Source organism: Schistocerca cancellata, chromosome 5 (genome assembly GCF_023864275.1).
Source record: "Schistocerca cancellata isolate TAMUIC-IGC-003103 chromosome 5, iqSchCanc2.1, whole genome shotgun sequence".
Taxonomy (NCBI): Eukaryota; Metazoa; Arthropoda; class Insecta; order Orthoptera; family Acrididae; genus Schistocerca; species Schistocerca cancellata.
Window position 1 is genome coordinate 398,726,251 of NC_064630.1, and position 24,250 is coordinate 398,750,500.

General features: G+C 40.6%; 2 protein-coding genes across 3 annotated transcripts in view; one reads left to right on the forward strand and one right to left on the reverse strand.

The window, feature by feature from the left end:
* Positions 1-15,325, reverse strand: part of LOC126187429 (neuroparsin-A) — a 147,825-nt gene extending 132,500 nt beyond the window's left edge. The window contains exons 1-2 of one of the 2 annotated variants that reach the window (XM_049928502.1): positions 15,227-15,325; positions 598-832 (exon numbers count right to left, since the gene is read on the reverse strand). The gene's annotated coding sequence lies outside the window, so the exon portion shown is untranslated. Of the gene's footprint in view, positions 1-597; positions 833-15,226 lie in introns of those variants that run through there. The other variant, XM_049928503.1, reaches the window with a different exon arrangement.
* Positions 1-24,250, forward strand: part of LOC126187427 (uncharacterized) — a 216,718-nt gene that overhangs the window by 57,796 nt on the left and 134,672 nt on the right. The window lies entirely within an intron of this gene.

The following is a 24,250-nucleotide window of genomic DNA, read 5'->3' on the forward strand; positions in this document are numbered from 1 at the left end:
ATTGCATGATAAAGGGACTAGTGGTTAAGGTCGGAAATTTCACGAGGATTTTCTTCACAATCTTTACTCATTTTATGCACTTTTCGTAATAGTGAACCAGCTTCTTCAACTCTTCTGCGTGTAAGTGCTCCGCTTGGGGACTGAACCAACTGACATCGACAGCCTTGGGTACCACGTCATATTCAAATCGTTAACCTCAGAGCTTTCGTTTCATGTCCAATAAGAAGACTGGAGGAGTCATGTGCATCTGATGTAGGCTAGCCATGTCGCTGTGGACAGTTTTTAAGTCCGTGGCAGTACAATAACAACTTTGTGTGGCAATCTGTGGTGCCGAAGAATGAGCAGCAAAGTCTGTAATGTAAGCAGCAGTGTATAGGCTACGCCAACAGTATGGGGCTTCCGAAAGCTGTCCAATGGCTAGCTACGGGCATTGTCTTAGCATGTACGCCAATATGTGAAGCTTTCGGTTGGACGCCTTACGCGTTCCGTAGGGAGTACTGTGACTTTATTGTACGAGCTCGATGCTGGAGGGCGAAGCCGGAGGGCGGCAGGACGGGGTCGGCGGCGCGCTGAGGCTGCTGGAGGCCAGCCACTCACCTGTTGGTGGGCGATGTGGTGGTAACGGCTGGCGGCGGAGGTCTGCGGCGGCGGTGTGGCGTCCCGGCGCCAATATATACGCGGCCGGCGGCGGCAGCGGCGGCGGCGTTACGTCACGGCCGGCTGCTGTCAACCCCCGAGCGGTGCCCGTCAGGCGCTGAGCCCGTGCGCGCCCATGACGGAGCCGCGGTAAACAACGCTCCTCGTAATTACTGGCGGACGCTCATCACGCGACCTGATGCAAAAAAATTACCCATCAACACGTCGCTTCAGCTTCCGCGACCAGCGTCTGGAAGAGACGCTGTCGTGTGGGCGGCTGGGTCGGAAGGGTGCTGCCGACCTTCGAGGAATTCTGGTGAGGTGAAGGGATGAACATCATCTGCTCATGGGCTACAACTTTTCACAAACAACAATACAATAACTTAAACCAAACCGAAATTTTCCATTTTCACACTGGAGCGAGCGATCTATTTTGACATAATAATACATTTCGTGGGACACAGCTGTTGCTAAACATTTCCATGATTAATAAATTCCCTCCAGTTGTACTCGACCAATGTTTTATTTGCGTAAAATCTAACAAAAGATACGGCTTTCAGGATGTAAATCCCCCTTCAGTCTCTGGCCGAGGGTTCTAGGCGCTACAGTCTGGAACCGTGCGACCGCTACGGTCGCAGGTTCGAATCCTTCCTCGGGCATGGATGTGTGTGATGTCCTTAGGTTAGTTAGGTTTAAGTAGTTCTAAGTTCTAGGAGACTGATGACCTTAGAAGTTAAGTCCCATAGTGCTCAGAGCCATTTGAACCATTTGAACCTTCAGTCGCTATAAAAATCAAAGAAAAATAAGAGTGATCCTTCGTAACATTAATTAACGTTAAAAGGGCCCATACGAATGTGAACATCAAATTATCCTTGGGTGCGTACGAGAAAGTCGTACCAGTCAAGTAAAAGATCCAGCAAATGTGTTAAATAGCATGCGAGATCCCCTGCTGATATGGCACGAAAAGGTACTGTCAGTCAAGCAGTACCACACCTGGTAAACGGTGCATATCCGAAAAAAACAATGAAAGTAACAGCAAGTAAACACTCATTGCCAGCCTAACTGTGAAAGACTAGACATGTGGCATGGGCTTAAGAATGTGGGTTCAAATGGCTCTGAGCACTATGCGACTTAACTTCTGAGGTCATCAGTCGCCTAGAACTTAGAACTAATTAAGCCTAATAAACCTAAGGACATCACACACATCCATGCCCGAGGCAGGATTCGAACCTGCGACCGTAGCGGTCACTCGGCTCCAGACTGCAGCGCCTAGAACCGCACGGCCACTCCGGCCGGCTTAAGAATGTGAAATGAACGCATAAATGCCGTAAAATGCCAATTTGTAAACCTCAAAAGTAGCTTACCATGTAAGTGCCCAGCCCTTCTACGGCTTTTATGTCTTCAATTGTATTTCTTAAGCCCATGCCACATGTATAGTCGTTCGCAGTTGGTCCATAGAGCACATTAGGCTGGTAATGTGTATTTATTTCCTGTTGCATTCATGTTCTTTCGGTTAGACCCCGTTTACCAGGTGCAGTAATGGTTGACTAGGAATACCTTTTCATGTCACACCCGCACGAGATCTCGCATGCTACTTTATAAATTTGCTGGATCTTTTACATGACTTGTTCGACTTTCTCGTACGCAATCAAGAGTTAACCTGATGTTCACATTCCTATGGGCCCTTTTGACGTTAATTAATTTTATGAACAATTCCTCTTAGATTTCCTTGTTTCTTGTAGCACCTGAAGGTGGAATTTACATCCTGAAACCCAGATCGAGTGTACGATTTTCTTCAAATAAAGGATTTATCAATACTAACTGGAGCGGGTTTATTTATTATTTTGACAAATACTTTTTTTATTCGCAGTTGTTGTGATCGTTATTGGTGAAATTTTGACAGTTTCAAATCTTATGGGTTAACATCAGAGCCAGTATCTTGTTACGAAAGTGACACGTTAAGTGGTCATCTAGCGCTCATCGTGGTCACTATAAACTGACTGCCTTACCACTATTAAATGACTAGCTCTGTAAATGAAAAGCACAAAATTGCGGATATTCTACAGTATTGATTCAATTCGTCAATCCGATTTTTACTTACAACACCATCGTCAGAATTTAACTGACTGTCGTCGACAAAGAGGGGACAATACTTATGAACAATATTGCAAAGGAGAGATGCAAACACAAAGCAAATGTCATCTTTGACAGCTTAATGGTATCGCAGTTCATAATGTTAAAGTTAAACAGTAAATAAATAAAATGCGATCAAACCAGAAAAAACTAACACTAAACATCGAAAAAACAGTGAACTCGCAAAAACAACCTAATGGACTATATAACTACTTGAATTAAACTAATAATCACAATAAAATAAAATTTTATGTTTGTGATTTGACAGTTTAAAATCTTATAAGTCATCATCAGAACCAGTATCTTATTTTATTCCATTTTATTCTGATCGTTAATTGAATTTAAAAACAAAAAACTTTTTCAATTACGTTACCATTATATTGTCAAAGATTTATTTCACTCTGTGTCTGTCAAAGATAACATTTACTCTGTATTTTCACCACAGACATACATTATTAGATCGGCAATATCATATACAGTATCACTGGTGTCAGTCGCAATATGGCGGCTTGCGAAAGGACGTGTAAAACAGCTGTTTACTTTCTGATAAAACAGTTGTAAAAATGGCGATAAACTGATATATCTACGTTACCTTTAGAGTTTTGAGATAATGGTCAATACAAGCGACGTTTTTGATTGCAATTTTTCGTACAGCATACAGAAAATACAAGGAAAGGAACATGTCTCAATGCAAACGTAAGAAACATATCACGTATTTTGGTTTTTGTACTATATGTAAGCCTAAATAATTACAGTTTGTCTTACCTGAAATACAATCAGCATTTAAATAGTTTGTGTTTATTTTAAGGGGTTCAATAACTCTAGTATTAACAGATGTAGCTTACTTTTGTGTTTTTAACTATTTTTGATCAACTTCGGGTAGTATGCTTGTTGTGAAAGTGCTCTTATAAGTAGATCGTGCTGTTTGTCATTGACAACAAGAGTCTTTATTCATTTTGGTGTTCTTACGATAACTGCAGTCTGCTTTAAACGCGTGTAAATGTGACCTGGTGTTCTTCCCGTAACACTACTCTACAATGTACATCTTAAAATCAACTAGTACGTAAATACATGCTCAACTGTAGAATTTTTTTAGACGGTCTCGTAAATCTTACAACATCATTTCGTTTCAAAAAATCGTAGTAGCATACACAAACTTCATGATGCCGCCATCTTACCTCACCAAACGTCAGGCGTTAGTAACAGATCCGCCTTTGCCAGTCTAGGAACATATATCTGTGATTTGCACTCCATGTGTAATATCTTTCAGCACTATTATATCCTGTTTGACGACGATAGTTAAAGTCTGCTGATAACCTTGTAAGCCGATAACCCGTTATAGAAGTGAATTAATACTGCAAAACATCCTCGTTTCGAGCTTTTCATTAATAGTTATGGAGTTATTCTACCAAGAGGCGACAGGATTAGTTAACGTGACCAATATTGATTACACCCAAACTTCCAGATGTCAGACGCTCAGATCGATACCAAACGTTGTATGTAGACAGAGTATCAACCAAAACTTCGTACTATATGCTGTCGTCAAGCAGAACGGGTGTAAAAGTTAATTCAAATAAACACCATATCAACGGATCACAGGAAAAGCGTAAGTATGAGTAACTAATAAGTATCACTTCCGTGTGGAAGTTGGTAGAGCGTTAGATCGTCGTACCAGGTTCCTGGATTCATATCCAAAAGATGATAATTTTTTTTACTGTGTTATGAGTGAAAGTGTTATATAGGACTATTAAAACTTCAGCACGCGTGATGCAATTGTTTCTTTATTCTCCTGCTCCGATTGTTTATGTTTATTCTGTGACACTACAAATGCGCTAGCTGTTTCATAAAAGTGGTGTCTGTTCTGTTGCACATGTCCGACAGAACACTACACCTGTCTATACACATGTGCTCTACAGGTTTGCTACTAACGAACTGAAAGCAGACTGCCAAAAGAACCTTGCTACAATCTCCAAAAAATCCTTCTAAATCTCTGGAAAATGCTCTCCCGTATAACAGTTTCACGCGTAAACAGTTAGAACAAATTGTCATTAGTATGGTTTGAAAGCGGGACCTTTGGCACGACGACTCACTTTACCAACTCACCCACGCGAGATCTACAAAACTATCATTCATAGATACGCCTTTCCTGTGCTCCGTAGTTCTGGTGTTACTTTTAATTACCGTTTACGCATGTTCTACTGGATGACAGCACAGAGCAGGAACTAAACCGGTGTTTCGTTTGATAATCTACTTACATACATCGTTTGGCACCGATTTGAGTGTCTGACATCTGGAGGTTCGGGTGTTACGGAGAGGAATTAAGAATGGCCAGGAGTGTTCTGGGTTGTGTGTCGCACAAAGTTCAGTGCGTGAAGATCCCCATCAAGTGATATCAAGTAAAAAATATGACTCGTCGACGTAAGAGCACGCAATGTCAGCGGATGAGAAACCTCGACCGAAGAGTAATGATCAGTTGTGGAGAAATGAGTACGAGTACATCGTATCGTGACATTTCGGTTGGTACATACTGTGGTTTGGATGAGACAACGAGAAGTATGGGTACTAGTGGATAGAAGAGGCTTTCACGCCACTAGACCATGCAGTCGACATAATCCCGATCTCGTCTACTTCACCTTAACTTCCGTACAAATCGTCTAGAATGTTGGATCAGCGCTGAAATATTGCACTGGATGTGATCTTCCATGCGCGAAGGGTTCGACACAGTTTTTCGCTGCACGGCCTGGGAGCACACATGCCACTGCATCGTCTCACATTGTTTTAAACTTCAAATCCACACTCGGCAGTGAGCAAATGCACGGCGTTGCTAGCGTTTCTGCGCTAGGAATAATTCCGCTTAAGTGTGTCCTATAGTGTTGGCTACATACACTACCCGACCAAAAGAATCCGGAAACCACTCTATAATTCATAATTGACCGCTAGATGTCAGGAGAGGTGGACTCGCCAGTATAAAAGGTGGCGTGGAGGATTATGTTGTTAGTAGATGATGATGATGTTTAGTTTGTGGGGAGCTCAACTGCGCGGTCATCAGCGCCCGTACAAAGTCCCAATTTTTACACAGTCCAATTTTTTGCACATTCCTATATATCCACTGTCACGAATGATGATTATGATGATGATGATGATGATGAAATGATGAGGACAACACAAACACCGAGTCCCCAGGCAGAGAAGATCCCCAACCCGGCCGGGAATCTAACATGGGACCCCGTGATCCAGAGGCAGCATTTTCAATAGAGTAACGGTAACATCCGAATGGGTCGGTCGTAAGCGCTCAGTGTCTTCGAATGTGGACTAGGCATTGTATGTCATGGGAGTAACAAACTCAGCAAGGACATTCCAACCATTCCAAAGCTGCTCAAGTCAACTACTGGGCATGGAAATGTGAAGTGGAAAAGTGAAGAAATAATAACAGCTAAACCAAGACCAGGCAGTCCTTATGTACTGAGGGTCACCAACAGTCGAGCATTTCTGGGTGGTTCTAAGAAATGGTATGAAACCAGTGTATGGAATTACTCGATAGTCCCAAAGTCCAGCTAGCAGAACGATTGCGCGTAGGGAGAAAAAAAAGCTTGGGGTATAACGATCGATCAGCTCCTTATAAGTCACACATTTCTATAGTCAGTGCTACGTAACCCACGATGTGGCGAAAAGAGCGACGCTACCAGAAAGTGAATGACTGGAAACTAGTGATTTGCAACGACGAATCACGCTGTACTCTGCGGTAATCTGATAGATGGGTTTGGGATTTGCCGAATGCCTATGGAATGTTACCTGCCGTCATGTATAGTGACAACAGTTAAGTACAGAGGAGATGGTGTTAAGGTAAGAGGGAGTTTTTCGGTGCTATGCCCTTATTGCACTTAAGAAAACGCTGAATGCCGAAAGATATGAACACAGTTTAGTGCGTTTTGTACTGCGTACAGTAGGGAAACAGTTCGGAGACGGTATTCGTTTGTTTCAGGCTGACGATGCACCCCATCATATAGCACGATCTGTTTGACAGCGGTTTGTGAACAACAACAATTCTGAGACGGGCTGGCCTGCCCAGAGTCCCGATCTGAACCCAGTAAACAGCTCTGGGACGAGTTGGAAAACCTACTTCGCATCAGACGCCAGCATCCAGCGTCACTTCCTTCTCCGGTTCGGCTCTTGAGGAAGAACTGACTGCCATTCCTCCACAGAGGTTCAAACACCTCCACCCCAGTACAGTTCCAACCGTCATCTTGGCATTCCTTATTAACATTCGGATACTTTTGATCGGACAATGTTCATATTAAACACTACTGTAGTGACCGCAGTACGGCACCCTGCATTACTGAGCGGTGAAGGAGAGAAAAACGAGGTGTGATAATTTGGGGTGTTATAAGGTACAACAAGCCATGTCTGCTCCAATGCAATGGAGGCCATCTGAACAGCAGCTGCTACAACGTTGTAGAATTTTTAAGATGCGGGGCATTGCTCCTCCTTCAAACAACACATGCCATATTTCAGTAGGACACTGCGCGGCCACAGGTGGTGATGGATGTATATTCCTTCTTCGGAGAACGACGGCTAGGGTACGACTGACAACTGCTCATCGAACTTATCTAACAGGGACGAGCCAGACCCTGGGGCTCATTGACTTCAGTAGGCTTCGTCATATTGTCGTACCTATAAAACCCCTTTCGAACTAGATGTCATCTTTAGAACACTTGAAAATAAGGAAATGTAATTGATCGATATCATGTACCAAGTCTAACGCCTTTTGAGAAGCTCAAGTATTAGATTTTTGAGACTTCATCGTCGCCTTAGTCTATTAAAACAATTTATTCATAAAATCCGCTACAACGGTTTTTGTCGTTTATCCATGTGCTGCAATCTGAAAAGGATTTGCGATCGAAACTGCCACAGCGGATTTTGCGAACAAATAGCTTTAACAGTCATAGGCGACAATGAAGTCTTTTAAAAGAATTTATAAATCTGTTGATTTTAATCCATTGTAGACATATTAAAGGAGGAAAAGCCTTGCAAAATAAGGACATGACCGAATGTTATAATTTTATTATCGAGAATAAAGACATTTTCAAACTATTTCTTCTCCTCTCATCTGCATAATTTGTTTTTCATTTATTTTTTAAGACCAACAAGGTTTCATGTTCAGTCAACAGAGCTCTATGACCGAAATGATGTACCAGCTCAGGTATATTTGAATAATGTACGCCAGCATCTTCTGATGTGGTAACGATAAGACTGAGTTACAGTCTACACGAAAAGTTGATTGAGTATATTTTCCCGACATTCTTGTGGTGGTGTATCATATTGATCACAGGGCATTGGTGCCTGAATATGAAGCCGAAGCACATGGAAACTGATGGCAGTTAAACAAATAACCAGTAACATACGACGCAAAGGAGACAAAGTAGTATGAGAATAGCCATTATTTTTCATAATAAAATATTTAACAGCTGACATCTCCAATTACCAGCACTGTTGAGGCAATAATGCTATGAAGTCTGTCTTCATATCAGTCAAATTTCAAGCTCATGGGTTTGAATCTTAATTCTTTAACCTTTTTTTTCACCCTTTGGCAAGAGAATGAAAGCTGTTGCTAACGTTTCGTAAAGTCATAAAGTTTGTTGTGAATAACGAGAAAAGCAATCAACCTACGAACTTTACGACATGTGTTTGATCACCTGTTCTTTTGCTCATAAAGTGTGTGACTATAAACCATGTTGACTTGCACCACATATTGTTAATGAAATAAGTGTGTGGAGTAATGCTTATTCACGGGAGCTGACTGAACTGAACGTAGACCTGTGCTATTTGGATAGCGGTCCAGTCACTAAGAGCTTTACTCCTCGAGAGAGTAACGGTTCGAAATCACTAATTCTTCGATTTGTCGGAAACTATTAAGCTGCAGACATGAGGCGTACAAATGTATTTTCCCTATTTTCTGGAGTTTTAAAGGCTACATGCCGTCCGAAACGGATCCTTCGTCATGACTTTTGGACTAGATCTTTTCTCTCTGTCGCACACGACTTCCATCCCTCTAGGGATATGACGACTGCGACGACAGGAAGGCATCCGGCCGAAAAGTTGTATGAAATAAATTTGCCAATCCCTGAGTACAACCGACCTAGACAGGATTAACGGAAAGTAAAAGGAGAAGAAAGGGCAGAATAGAAACGGAAATGTATGCATGTGTGAATCTGCTGCCAACAGGAAATGACACATTCAGATTATCTTCCCTGATTGTAGAAGGAGTTGCTGATGTACGACATATCTAGTGTCCGACAGAAGAAAGGGCGCCGAAAAACAGACAATTATTTTTTTCTGAAATAAGTTGCTTATGGCGTGGAGAATAGCGAGTGAGGCAGGTCGCAGAGGTAGGAGCACTGTTTGAGTTACCAGTTGGACTTAACTGACATGCTTGTCATTCTTAATTTGTTGTTAACAAGCAATAATATCATATGTGGAATGCACAGAACTACTATACGATGATAATAACAAATGTTACGCCATTCACTGGCTGATGCAAATAAATGTGACTGTAAATTTCATTCAGTGTATATCAGACAAAGAGAACTTGTCTGGAACTGAAACAGTCATTCACTGGATTTTGTTCCTCTTTAGGTTTCCGTTTTTCCTAATCAAAGTATCTCTTATAATTGCTGAATTACTCATGTAGTGCAGTAATTTATTTTTGTCCACAGTTGCCTCAACAGCAACAGTGCCGCCTCATATGGGGTGAGCCCCAACTCCGCCCACAAAATTTCTGAGATTCTTCAGGAATATTTGCTGAGTTAGTTTGGTGTTCGTCGTTTACGGTAGCTTGTTATGCAGTAATAATGTAAACACAGTTTATTTAATCACCCCAACTTATTTCGTTTCTATAAAAATATCTTCACAGCAGTCAAAAACCTTACCGTAAAAAAAAAAAACACGGAACAATGAAACAGGTCTCAGGCAGATGACCAAGTTCTGTGATGTGGTTGTCGCTGCTACGAGAATAGCCCAGTGTAATGTCCCTGCGTCACTCTTCCAATGCATTTAGCCAACCCACACGCGAGGTGCATATTGACCAATACTTCAGCTGCAAACATATCACACTGCTGTGCATCACTGTTACCGTAAAACGAACACCGCTGGAAGAACAAACCCAAAACAGAAACGAGCAGCACTGAATACAAACTTGAGAGCGAAGAGTAAACAGGTCTTTACTGCTGTCAAGAGCAAGTGCACACGTCACGTATTGTCGACATTTGCACTGTTGTGCAGGTATTTTCAGTGCAGGAAAGATGCAAAGGTAAAGTGGTAAGAAAACAAACGAATGTAATTATTCTGTAACAAGGCACCGGAGATGACGGGCATTTTATAGCGAAAATTCTAAGGAAATATCCCTGAAGAACCTCTCAAAAATTTTTTGGTAGAGTTCGTGGTCGCTCTGTATACTATTTGCAATAGTACAGGGTGTTTCAGAAGTGATGGTCAATATTCAGGGATATAACAGGGGCCGGCCGGTGTGGCCGAGCGGTTCAAGGCGCTATAGTCTGGAAATGCGCGACCGCTACGGTCGCAGGTTCGAATCCTGCCTCGGGCATGGATGAGTGTGATGTCCTTAGGTTAGTTATGTTTAAGTAGTTCTAAGTTCTAGGGGACTGATGACGTCAGAAGTTAAGTCCCATAGTGCTCAGAGCCATTTTTGATATAACAGGAATGATGATTCGAAACAAAAAAGTCAAGTAAATACGGAGTTTAAAACGCATTCCTTAGGAGCTATGATCAATTCTCGATCTTCGATACTGTGAAACAAATCTCTTCTAGTGCAAGCTCTTTGCTTTCCATATTTTGCGAAGTGGTAGTATGGACAAAAAAAAAAAGTCCAGTAAACATGGTTCTCTAAAATGCATACCTTAAGAGCTATGAGCACTTGTTCACCTTCGCTACTTTGAAACACAACTCTTCTAATGAATAATTGCTCATAACGTTTAAGGTATGCATTTTAGAGCAGATGTTTACTGGACATTTTTTTCTTGTTTTAGTCCATACTGCCACTTCCCAAAATATGGAAAGCAAAGAGCTTGCAGTAGAAGAGATTTGTTTCACAGTATCGAAGATTAAGAATTAATCATAGCTCTTAAGGCATGCGTTTTAAACCACATGTTTACTTGATTTTTATTTTGAATGATCTTTCCTGCCATCTCCCTGAATATTGACCATCACTTCTGAAACACCCTATATTACGCTCACAGTGTTACAGAGTATACGGGGAGAGTCGCTCAACACTACTTTTGTTTCGTGAATGGTTCTGCCGTCGTACCAAGCTTTATGATTGTTTACTTGTTTCTACAAAAGATGTTCACTTACACGTATATACACACATTTGAAATAGTTTTCATAAGAGGCTTCTGATAGGCTAGAAGTTCGCATATTCTTCCATTTCTGAAAATCATAGCTGACTCTTACTACAGGGTGCTCCAAAGTCTTCGCATCAGACTTCTAGGGTGACGAACCACCCCATGGCGAACAGCTTTCGTTAGAGATGGAGTATTCGCTGACCCACCCTGGCGATGCTAGGTGACTTTTATAATTGGTTATGCACAGGAGAGGCGGCAGCCCGTAGGCAGTCTGCTGCATTTGTATGCAATGTGTGTTGCATATAATGCAGTCATCTGCTCCCTGTGAAATGGGATAGGTCCAGCTTCTAAAATATCTTTCTCCATTAAGGTTTTCTTCTTGAAAATCATTCTATTAATTCACTGGGCTGGTTATTATGCAGATGAAGCACATGTGGTTAGTAGGCTCTGCTAGTTCAACGAAATCTCGTCGTCCCAGTGCCGGAAAGTTCTATAAAAAGACGCCTAGGATCGCCTGCAAGTGCGAGCTAACATTTTGTTTCTAACAGAAGTTGTTCTCCTTGATCACCTCTAGACGTTTGATGCAAAGACTTTGAAACATATTATGTACTATATGCCATATAAAGTAGAGCCAAGATAAAACCAGTTTTATCTTTGCAGCGCAAGTCCATATTCTTGCTGCATGTAACAACGAAGCATGGCATGAGTACTCCATTTAGCAGAGTTTACACTGCAATAACCGATTCCAACCATCTTGCCATTCAGTTTGTGCACATTTCTCGGATATTTTTGTAAAAAGTTTCAACATCAGCAGTAACAAGCGTTATGTCTCTATAGTCGGATTTTCGAGAGATTTTGAATGGTGTTAAAAAAGTATAGCGTTCCATCAAAAAAAGGTATACCAACACTAGTATCTCTGTTGATACAAGAATTGAGAGATTTATCATATACAACAAAATTACCTGTCCCTCTGGCTACCCATAATTCGCCGAAAGCCTCGTTTCGATATCATGAATCGTTCCACGAACTAAAAGATATGTTACTTTTGATTTAATGCTTTACGGTTCGTCATGGATTTCCACCGTCTCCCCCTGTTTGCTCATAACATTTGGGCATTACATAACTGGTTAAACGTTCAGTGGTTAACTGTAGGCATTGCACAACGCGGAAGCTATTTTTGTGTAAGGCAATGTAACCAGTAAGGTACAAGAGGTACAAGACAAGGTCCTGAAAGATGTACGCATGAAATAAAAGTAAATAATTATGAAGAGCTCAAGGAATTTGTTTATGTCGGAGGATTAGATTCAACAGGAACGTGCGTAGTGCCTTTTCGTATGCTCGTTGTTGGAGACATGTGGAGAGGGAAGGTGCAAAACGGGTTGAGGGCGTGCGGCTGATAGACCAAGTGGGTGGTTGAAGCTTTTATTTTCTTTTTTAATTTTTATTTTCATTCTCTTCTGAACGGGACAAGATGTGGTGTTAGAGAACTGCAGTTCTTTGTATCCAGATCATAGCTCTTTTGGCTCGAAAGAAGATCGTTGAAACAAAACAACAAAAAAATCCATGTTAGGGGATTTTCTGTTGGGTAATGTACCACCCAATTCAGTAAAAACTCGCACAAACTTTTGTCACTAGGAGGTGGGAGGAGGGGGCGCGGGTTGTTGAAAGTGGATGGCACAGGTTTTTGCTGTTTTTATTTTCATATCTCGGTCAAAACAGTGCGAATAAATAATTAAGCAGAAATGAAGACTACAGGTGTAATCTGGTGCATATGTGTATATGTGAGATGTAAATTGTCGGTTGATGACTTGATCATATAATAAAGTGTACTCAGTTATATGTAGATTTAAAATTAATTTAATATACATTAAAATTATCTAAGAGAACCATCTAACACAACAGCAGGTAGCCGCCTGAGAAGGGTATGAGTATACTGCTTACTTCTAAAATGTTCATTCATAGTAGCTCGAAATCATTATTCCACAGAAAACACTTCATTACCACGCGCAAGTCACGGTGTTTTATTGATCTACAATGTTTAGAACCCGTAATACTGCTCTAAATGCGACGGGAAACTCTGATATTGTTTTAAAATGTTTAGTATAAACACATATCAAAAATGCACATTTTTGCCTGTATAAGACTTCACCATGCTATAATTTATCTAAGTGTGCTTACTGTCAATTTAGATATCAATTGAAAGTACTCTAATCAGCCTTGACGACCATACATACCCATACAAACATCATTGCAATAAAGGTACCTCTCTTCAGTGAGTAATGGGGACTAGAACAGTGTTTGGTTGAAAATGGTCGCTTGAAGACCAGGAAAATGAAACAGTATGAAAGCTGTGAATTGCCATCTATATTAATTCCAGATCGCTTTATCTTTCTGACCAAGCTAGGAGCACGTAGCTTGATTACGAAATCTTCTTGGTCTTTTCGCTAAGTCGTAGTATGAGAAACTCGCCAGTCATTTGCTTACGTTATGCCGAATTTTTGTACAAGACAAATTCTGAAATCACTATGAATGCTTATGAGGCAGTTACCAAGATTTAACAAAAAATCTGTAATATTGCTGATTATAACGGGATCACAAAACTTAGTCTGTATGTAGCCTTTATGCTGTACGCAAAAAAAGTTCGTCAGCGATTTACTGAAAATTTATTGACTATGATAAATCCACGTATGGCTCAGAGATTAAAGACTACACACCAGCAGAAAAAAAAATCATGTTTTCTAATGCAACTCTTTACATATTTTTCTTTTCTAATTTATTTATCAACCACATTGTTACGCAGATCTGTAATAATAAATTTTGTTGATACATAATAAAATTTATTTGGAAAATGCTGTGCTCGAACGAATAAAAATACACCAACAAAACCGAATAACGACACAAGTTACGAACTTTAGTTGTATGTCAACACAAATCTTTAATAGAATGCAAATGACAGTCGTGATTTAACACGAATGCAATTTATAACGTAAAGAATACCTAGCTAAAAAAATTGCAGCATTATGAACTTATTTTACATTTTTCATACTTCTGCTTAGCTAACTAATGGCTTATCTTAATTTATTCTGATTTATTTTGTCAGTCAAGGTCACTTAAGGCCACCTAAACGCAATGTAAACACAGATTCTATTATTTATTTTTAACATGATGACAAGATAACGCTACTTAAAATACAGCCTTCCCTGCACACGTGAATCTATGAATGTAAAACCGAATATTAACTTCATTTCTGCAGCACATTTATGAGAGGTGTGGCAACTCGCATTCCAACGATTGGAAATCCGTGGCACCAACAGCGGCAGAGTAATAAAAAGTAAAATGCATAACTGATGCATCTCGTGGAGATTTGTTAAATACCGGAGTACTACAACAACACTAGAGTCTCACGAAAGCGGGAATGCCTTTTGAAGTCTTTCACATGTGACAACTGCAATGCACTGTTCTAATCAATTGTCTCTGTGAATATGTCTAGCTCTATTATATCTATGATGCCGATGAGTATCGATATTAGGTCGTTAGGCCATTGAAAGAAGGAATAAATAAATAATAAACGCATAGGCGATGAAACTTTTGAAATACAATTTAAGGACCGACCTCTGTGAGAAATAATTGAAAATAGTAAGTAAAGAATTATTCATGAAAGTAATATGCTGAGTTCTTATTGCATCGAAGTGGAAACAAATGAGATTTCTGAATAGTATGTAAATGTTAGAACTCATCACCTGTTTTTGTCGGTAACACAAGTCTGCCTTTTAATTTAAACTTGTCAGTGTCACGGGTAGTCCACAGAATGGCACTCGACGGTGGCTGGCAAACCTGGTGCGGCGGCACAAAGTACCTAGCTGTAATTCCTTCAGCGAAGCACCGGACATGAGCTGCATTCAGAGATGTGACGAGTTCCGTGTAATGTTGTGCAGACTTCCGATTTTACAATACGGACGATCACATTCGATGTGCTGCCCGCAGCATCGGAAATGAGACAAATCCTCTAGTTTCTACCTCGATACGCTAACCTACGCGTTTGGTAACACAGGTGAGCTGCTTTGCGAGTGGGTGAGGTGGAAGTGTCACAGAAGACTTACAGAGATCGGTGGCACGAAGACGCTTATGGCCTGTCCTGCTGACAACTGGAAGCTAGGTCGCCCTGCGGTTCACTATTTATAATAGCGGGTCAGGGTCCGTAGTTCAGCTGGGCGCACGGCCCAACGCCATCTGCCGGTCCTGTTGCTACGTGGCCTCCCTTAAATGGGCATTTCGACGGACAGCAGGTGGGGACACCGATTCAGTCGCCGGAGCGTGCATTTGCGGAAGCAAATGATGGGTGATGCCATCCATGTGTTTGAGGAAGTCTCACCCTACATATTTTATAAACGTCTAGTGCTTTATTGTTGTTGAATCCACAGGGTTCAGTATTCGATCCACGAATATTCCTTATCTATGTGATCGGCCTTCGACTTAACATTCTTCAGGCAGATATGGTACTTTTTGCAGGCGACACTAGCGTTACAATACATCCCATTTGTGACAAAGCAACAGAATAATTCGTCACACATGTTTTTCAAGTATTAAGTGGTCCTCCGAAAATTGGCTCTCCCTTAATTTTGAACAAACACGCTGTATTTGGTTTTGTGCAAGAAGTGGAGTAATACCAATGACAGATGTAACACGTAAACAGGAGTCAGTAACAAGAATAGAATGTTCCAAACTTGGTGGCTGTAGGTAATGATGAACTCTTCAACTGAAAGAAACGCTCAAACAATAAGTTCAGCTACTATATCCCTTCGTATAATTGCTAGTCTTGTAAACTAATGAATCAACCTCCTAACATATTAGTGTATTTCCACTCAATAATGTCTTGTGAAACAATTTTCTGTGATAACTTATCACGTAAAAACAAAATTAATGGTTTTACAAAAACGATCAGTAAGAATAATTTTGGTGACTCTTCAGGCTTTCCCGGCGAGATCTTGACATGTGTGACATGTGAGTCTCAGGTAGCACCTGAAGAAGGCAACGAGTTACGTGGCCGAAATATTGTGCCAGAGCGACACAAACATCCGGCAGTAGACCCGATTGTTACACATGTCAATAATTTTGGTGTTCACCCAGAATGGAACTATGCATTGTAACAGTACTTTATATATTCGGCAAAGAAACACGTCGTAAATAATCCATCATAACTTCAGAAGTATAGTGATATCGGCACTTGCAACACTAGAAGAAACAATGACATTTATTATCGTTATTAAAACTGTGAGTGGGTCAGAAGAGAATTAAGTTTTCATCAAAAAATATGGTTTTCATCATTTGCTCAGTAACATAAAATTTCTGGCAGGTAACAAACCAAATTTTAAGTGTAACCTAACATTATTTCCTATAGATCTCCTACTATACCACAGACAAATTTCAATTTAAACTGGTAGCCTGATAAAAAAAACCTAGTTTAACTGTTTTTGCAAAAGTAGGACTGAAAAATAATGTTTTCATGAATGTCAAAACTAATTATACTTACATATGCTGTAAAGTGATCCCTTCCACATCGTTCCGATGAAAAAATCGTTCAAATGTTCTTCGGAACGTGTATCTAACTAATTATAGTAATACTTAATCACCTGGAATCACTCTCAACATCAGGCTGCAACGGAGAGGTGATCTAAAATGATTTCACTCGGAAGTAGCAGTCAGAAAATCATTAGAATGTTACAGGCTTCATCATCCAATTTATTTACTTCTGCATCTATACTCAGCATGCTACTGCACGGGAAATGGTAGAGTGTACCTTTTACGTATATCATAGATTTACTACAGTCAGTCAGAGTAACTTTTTACCAGACAGGTTATGTTTATCATCTTCTACTTTTCTCTCAAATGGATGCTACTCCACATGTTATCATTATTTTGAACTAAAAGTAACAATTTTGTTATTTTGTTACCTCTGTGGTTTCTAGTTAGTATTTCAGTTGTGTTCCCACCTTCTTACGAGCTCTCACGCTTGTGATTATGCATTAATTGGCTGTGAAGAGCGCTTCTGGCTACGATTATTTAAATTTAACAATGTCAGGTTTATACAAATACCATGATATTTCAAAGTAACCCTGCAATACTGAATTAACACTGTTTATTTTTACTTCTTGTTAATAGCTGATTTCCTCATGGCATGATTTATATTTACACAAAGCATTAGATATAGCAAAAAATACTATGTTTTTAATACTTTTTATCTCAGAAAATTTCGTGAGAAATATGTACATTACGAAACTGTTGTTAAAATATGTCTAACTTCATACATGCTATCATTCTTTTTTAAATCGTCCAGTTTTAAATATTACCGAGCAATAAGTTTGAGTGTAAATAAGATAGATAACACACGTAGATATAACCAAACTAAAATTTATCTGTATCATATACTACTGACGTTAATGACGATTTCCATAGCTCTTCCGATCTTTCTTTAGTTTTCTTATGCTTTCCTGTCTCGAAAAATGATCAGTTATCTAAATTCCCCTCACCAGCTCCGATGCCACGTCTAGGTCGTTCACGGCTTTCCCCTCTTATACCCTTCCTGTCACAATGATCCTGAACAGTACTTAACCTACTTCATCGTATAAGGATGTCAAATATCAAATCTGCGTATTCAGTGCAGTCTCGAGTCCCTTTATTCTTTCATGCATGTGACCAACAAGAAGATGAATTTCATGGAAGAAAAGTGAAGCCCCATCTCGACTGACTGGATGGAGCACTAACTCATCGTCTCCCCCATTCACAACGATCACCGCTGGAAGTAGTTTGGCATTTCACACTTACAAGCAGTATATGATGTTTTAGATAAACAACTGCATGTTTAGAACCACGGTGACGAGATGCATGTCATACTAAATCTCTGCCAGTTATTTCATGGGTAAACAGAGAAATGAAATAAGAGTGAGGGTGCTGGTAGTTTGCGTAACCTTCTTCGAAAGCGCTATGGGGCCTAATGATGGCCACACGCCCATAAGCCCAACCGTTCACTGTGTTCCATGTCCTAAATCTATGGAGCATCGTATAAAGTTTAAACCAATCTCTGTGCTTCCTTCTCAGGCGAAATGTTCTTCTGCCCCCAGTGTACCAACCACCTACTAGCAAGCCGGAAGACACAGCTTCTTTGCAACTTAGTAACTTTGATGGCTGACAGATACACTATGCGATCAAAAGTATTCAGACACCTGGCTGAAAATGACTTACAAGTTCGTGGTGCGCTCCATCGGTAATGCTGGAATTCAATATGGTGTTGGCCCACCCTTAGCCTTGATGATAGCTTCCACTCTCGCAGGCGTACATTCAATCAGATGCTGGAAGGTTTCTTGGGGAATGGCAGACCATTCTTCATGGAGTGCTGCACTGAGGAGAGTATCGCTGTCGGTCGGTGAGGCCTGGCACGAAGTCGGCGTTCCAAAACATCCCAGGTCAGGACTATGTGCAGGCCTGTCCATTCACGGAGTGCTGTACTGAGGAGATGTATAGATGTCGGTCGGTGAGGCCTGTAAGAAGTCGGCGTTTCAAAACATCGCAAAGGTGTGCTATTGGATTCAGGTCAGGACTCTGCGCAGGCCAGTCCGCTGCAGGGATTTTACTGTCGCATAACCACTCCGCCACAGGCCGTGCATTATGAACAGGTGCTTGATCGTGTTGAAAGATGCAATCGCCACTCCTAAATTGCTCTTCAACAGTAGGAAGCAAGAAGGAGCTTAAAACATCAATGTAGGCTTGTGCTGTGATAGTGCCCCCTCCATGAAAAACACGACCACACCATAACACCACCGCCTCCGAATTTTACTGTTGGCACCGCACACGCTGGCAGATGACTTTCACAGGGCATTTGCCAAAGCCACACCCTGCCATCGGATCGCCACATTTTGTACCGTGATTCGTCACTCCACACAACGTTTTTCCACTGTTCAATCGTCCAATGTCCACGCTCCTTACACCAAGCGTTTGGCATTTACCAGCGTCACTTGTGGTTTATGAGCAGCTGCTTGACCATGAAATCCAAGTTTTTTCACCTCTCACCTATCATAGCACTTGCAGTTTTAGGAAGCCATTAAGAAATACAAAATCGTTATGGTTGTCCTGGAATTCATTAGTTACTCCAAGCGCGAAATCTATACTGAATAGTGAATGCCTTTTGGCACAGAACATCATTCATTAGCTACTCAGTTATTTTTACATTCCATGGAACATGTTCTCGATATCAGTTCGTTTATAAACTTAAATATATCATTGAGTATGCGATTGCATATTGACAACTTACATGACTTTTCTTTATATTTAAATTGCATGTGAGTTAATTCTCCTTAACTAATAAAACATAAACTCATTACACGTCTAAAAATTTCTGCAAAGCTGATGACTTTGTCAGGGAAAATTATTTTAGTTTAATAACAATTTTAATAGTCTCTCAGCAACCATAGTCAAAAGGAGAAACAGCCAAATGTTTTTATGGTAACATAATGTTCTCTTTTCTTTGCAAGAGAAAAGCCACCTCGTACGTAATGTAGTTTCATTTTGAATCCTACTGCTGTATTTATGTCATCTATTGTTATTTCCAGTTGTGGCATTGCGAATAGCGTATTCCAAGATGAGATAAACGTACTTTGGGGTTTTTAATGCTATGAAATGTCAAATAAAAAATTTCTACGACTGTCTAAGAAAAAGGACACGTTTATTCACTATCAATATACATATCAAAATACAGCTTCATTGTCAGAGATTCTGCTTACTGTTGAAATCTAAGAAATTGACACTCGCATCTGCGCGAGGAGTTTCTACTCGCCAAAGGGAAGGCGTTACGTTATGTCATTAACTGTAATCAGACAGAGGTTCGTTTTTCATAGTGAAATTGAAAATGTTGTTGAAAAAATATTTCTTTCATAGTGAAATTGAAAATGTTGTTGAAAAAATATTTCACGTAGAAATTTTTCTTTACAGTCCATATTTTTTCTAGGCGTTAAATACAGTAAAACTGAAATAAGTGTTAAAATTTGGAATATTATAAAGCCGATTAAAGGCCGATAGTTGGATAAGCTATTGAAATAAGCTCCTTGAAATATAACAACAGGAGCAAAACGTGGCGTATTTATCCACAGTAGCATTTACTGTTGCCAGAATTGCCACGCCTTCATACACTACTCCAGATAAGATGCACAAGGTAGTCACATATCTCGTATTATTGCTCACTCTTCCTAGAATTATGAAAAGATTCCGTGAGTATGGATCACATTTTCCGGGAACGTTATGAGTTTATCAGCGGGTCACAGTCGGCTAAAGAGCTTATTAGCGAATTCCTCATAAACGCGCGTCAAAACCAAAGTGCATCACTGATTTAAAAGTCGCGAAAATACATCCAGCGCAGCAGACACTGCACCTAGAGCGAGAAAACAAATTCCCACAGTTGTTGACTTCCTCAAATTGCGCTTGACGTTTGTATGTTTATTCAAAACAAGACGACGGCTAATTTGAGATGGAGTACTAAACAAAACAAGCGATAAACGCCACGGCCAGGCTGCAAGAACGCACGGCGGAGAGGATGCGAGTCGAAATGTTATCGCACTTCCTGGAGATGTTGGTTGTGCCGAGTGTGGTCGCTGCTGTGTGTGGCAACGGACTTCAATGAGTGGTCTCTCCAGATGATAGCATAACGATACCTTGCCGTAATCAGCCGTAACGACGCCACCGACCATTCCTCTCTGCCGTTTCCTGTCACGACTGTTTTTCTACCACTACACTCTAACTTCACAAGCTATCATACGGTGAGAGGCGAAGGGTACTTCCGATTCCAGTACCTTTGTTCCGTTCGGTGATATGGATGTTTCGATACAAGTGGGGGAGAGGCGGGAAAAGTGACCGGGCTAACGTATTCATATTTTCTAAGCTAAGTAGCAATAGACGGAAGTAATAATAATGTCGTGTGACGAGGGCCTCCCATCGGGTAGACCGCTCGCCTGGTGCAAGTCTTTCGATTTGACGCCACTGCGGCGACTTGCGCGTCGATGGGGATGAAATGATGATGATTAGGACAACACAACACCCAATCCCTGAGCGGAGAAAATCTCCGACCCATCCGGGAATCTAACCTGGGCCCTTAGGATTGACAGTCTGTCGCGCTGACCACTCAGCTACCGGGGTCGGACATAGACGGAAGTGCATAGAACGGAGTAATTATAATTTGCAACTATTGGAATACAATATGAAATAGTTTAACTACCTCAGGATCAAATTAAGTACTTTAAACAATTCAATCTTCACAAAGAGGCAAAATGAGCACTGTGCCCAACATGGCCAACTTATCTTTAAATACAAAAATAAGGACAAAAAAACTGATTCAACAAAGAACTAAATATATTTTATTGTGTAGCATTATTCGAACTATATTTTTCACAAATAAAAGCCAAACTGTGTTCATTAACTTCTGTACAAAGTTCGTGGGACCAGAGGGAGTACAATGGGCACTAAATCCACTGCTCTGCTGCCCTTGAATTGGAAATTTTTTTTTCCCAGTACATGCACACTATGTCTCCACTGTTGTCGTTGAAAAGAGGTCTTCTAGGATTGGGATTGCTGCTCTTCACACTCTTCTTTTACTACCTTTCTTCTCTTTGGGAAAAAAATCATATTTGTGCCAATATCTGTTCCATTTCATATGTGTGATAAGAATGTATAAAATTGTACAGCTGTTGGCACAAAAAGTGTTCTTTTTTTTTTCAAATATTTATCGGCTATAGATAACCACTTGAAGTAAGCTTTATTTCTTCTCTTTGGTTGCTTCTCGTTTTTTCTCGTTTTTTCTTTTTCTTCTCTTTGTTTACTTGCCGCTTCTAGGTCAGTGTAATCAGGATTTGCTTTAAGTATGTCCACGGAGCCCTGCCATTACGTTTTCCCCTACACAAAGAGGCCAGAATCCATCGCCAAGATAGTCACTTTGCACGCAGTGACGCCTTTACACAAAAACTGCATACCCTTTAATAGCACGACCGAACTTTCTGTAAATAAAGTATGTTTATGGAGTCTAGAATGATCACTTTCAACACAATTTCATTAAAGAGACGCAGTTCACATTCCGTCTCCGTAATAAATACACAAACTGACCGCTTACCTTACATCAGGAAAACTAAAATCCTCAAAAATTATTATTACTCTGAGGATCAGCACAACAAACAGGTTAGACTTCGTTGGGTGACTGGGGCTTCCAGGTAGAATAAATTAAAGCATTTCCCGCGCCCTGCCAGCACCTTATAGCACTCAGGACCCCAATGGTTACTTTGCTCGCCGTGGCCACTTTGCCGGTTCTCTCCTAAATACAAGTAAGTATTCGATACTTTTGTTTCGATCCCGGGTACTTTTCGAATCCATCCATTCTATCAGTACTTACTCGGTATTGAAGAAAACGCACTTTCAGCGAATCTATTTTGCGCCCGTATCCGAGTGGTGAGTGAGTGCGTGAGTGCCTGTTTGCTTGTATCTATGGTACTGCCTTCGCCCCCCACCCCTCCCGCCGCCACACTGGCCTTCGTCTGCTATGCCCATTCATCCGTTCGTCGCCCATACTGTTTGTTGTGGTTTGTAAGTGTCCAGCGCGTGCTTTCTGTCAAAGGTTTGTTAGCTTTTATTGTGTCAAGGTGCCGCTAAAATCTAAAGTATGGACATATTTTACTAAAATATACGACATCACAACGAAGTGCAACGGAATTTTATTGACAGAACTATGAATGGGTCATTTGAATTAAATGACCATGACCATGCAGCCATTGCTACTCTGCTGGATCCAGGGATCAAAAACCTGCATTTTCTGGATCCAGAAGCATGCTGGCGAGCACCACAAAATCTAATAATTATGGTTTATCAGCAACACTGCAGCCCAAGTGAACCCGAGGAAGATGCTACTTCGTGTATTGTAATATAGTAAAATGATGTTTGGAAACATCATAAAAACCTAGTGCAAGGCTGCAAATAGAAAAAGGAAACAAAATATCATCTTCATATGTGAAACCGTGTAATATCTTTAAAAAACAACCCATTTACGGAATGAGAAGACGTGAAAGTGATTTTTACGTGTCTGTTCAAATATGCTCACCAATGCTTATTTATTTATTTATTCGTTTCTTTAACTTGATATGCTTACGGCCACCAGTCCATCTCTTATATTGGACCAGGCTTTGACACATGCAGTTTTTTCTTTTTTTTAACCGTAGTTACCTAAGAAAATGATTTCAGTGTCTATAGCGACAGTGTAAGTAATAGTATGAACTAATAAAGTTAATATTGGCAGTACTTTTATTATTGCAGCTGCTACTAATACTGATAATAATAATAATAATAATAATAATGACAATAAAAACAATAATGGCAGTGGTAGATATAAAAAAATTTATATACGAGGGTTGTAACTTTAATAGTGGCAACTATTTATTTACAGCTCGTGCAAAATAGATACGTGTTCCAAAGTTTTAATGACCTTCAAAGTAGTCACCAGCATTGTGTACAATCCGTTGCCAGCGATGTGGAAGTCATAGGATACTCTTATCAGTGCCAGTTGTGTTGACAGTTCGAGCGGCGCGGTCTATTGCCCGACGAATTTGTAGCAGTCCTGAAGCGAATGCCTTGAAGTGTTTCCTTCAGTTTAGAAATCGAGGCTTTAGTCAGGGGAGTGCAGTAGGTGGTATAGCACTTAGCAGCCCCATCGGTCATACAAATCAGTAACAGCTTGCTCTGTACGTGCTTCAGCATTGTCCTGCAAAATGGTCAGGTCCTGCACAAAGTGTCATCAGTTCTGTCTCTGTGCTGTTCAGTTTTGGAACACAACCTACGACCAGCTGAGAGACAGAAGTGATGACACTTTCTGCAGGACCTGACCATCATTTTGCAGGAAAATGCTCAAGCGCGTACAGTGCAAGCTGTTATAGATTTGTTTGACTATGGGGCTGCTAAGTGCTATACCACCTACTGCACTCCCCTCACTTAAGCCCTCGTGAGTTCAACTCGATTTCTAAACTGAAGGAAACAGTTCACGACATTCGCTTTAGAACTGCTACAAATTTGTCGGGCAATAGACCGCGCCTCTCGAACTGTCAACA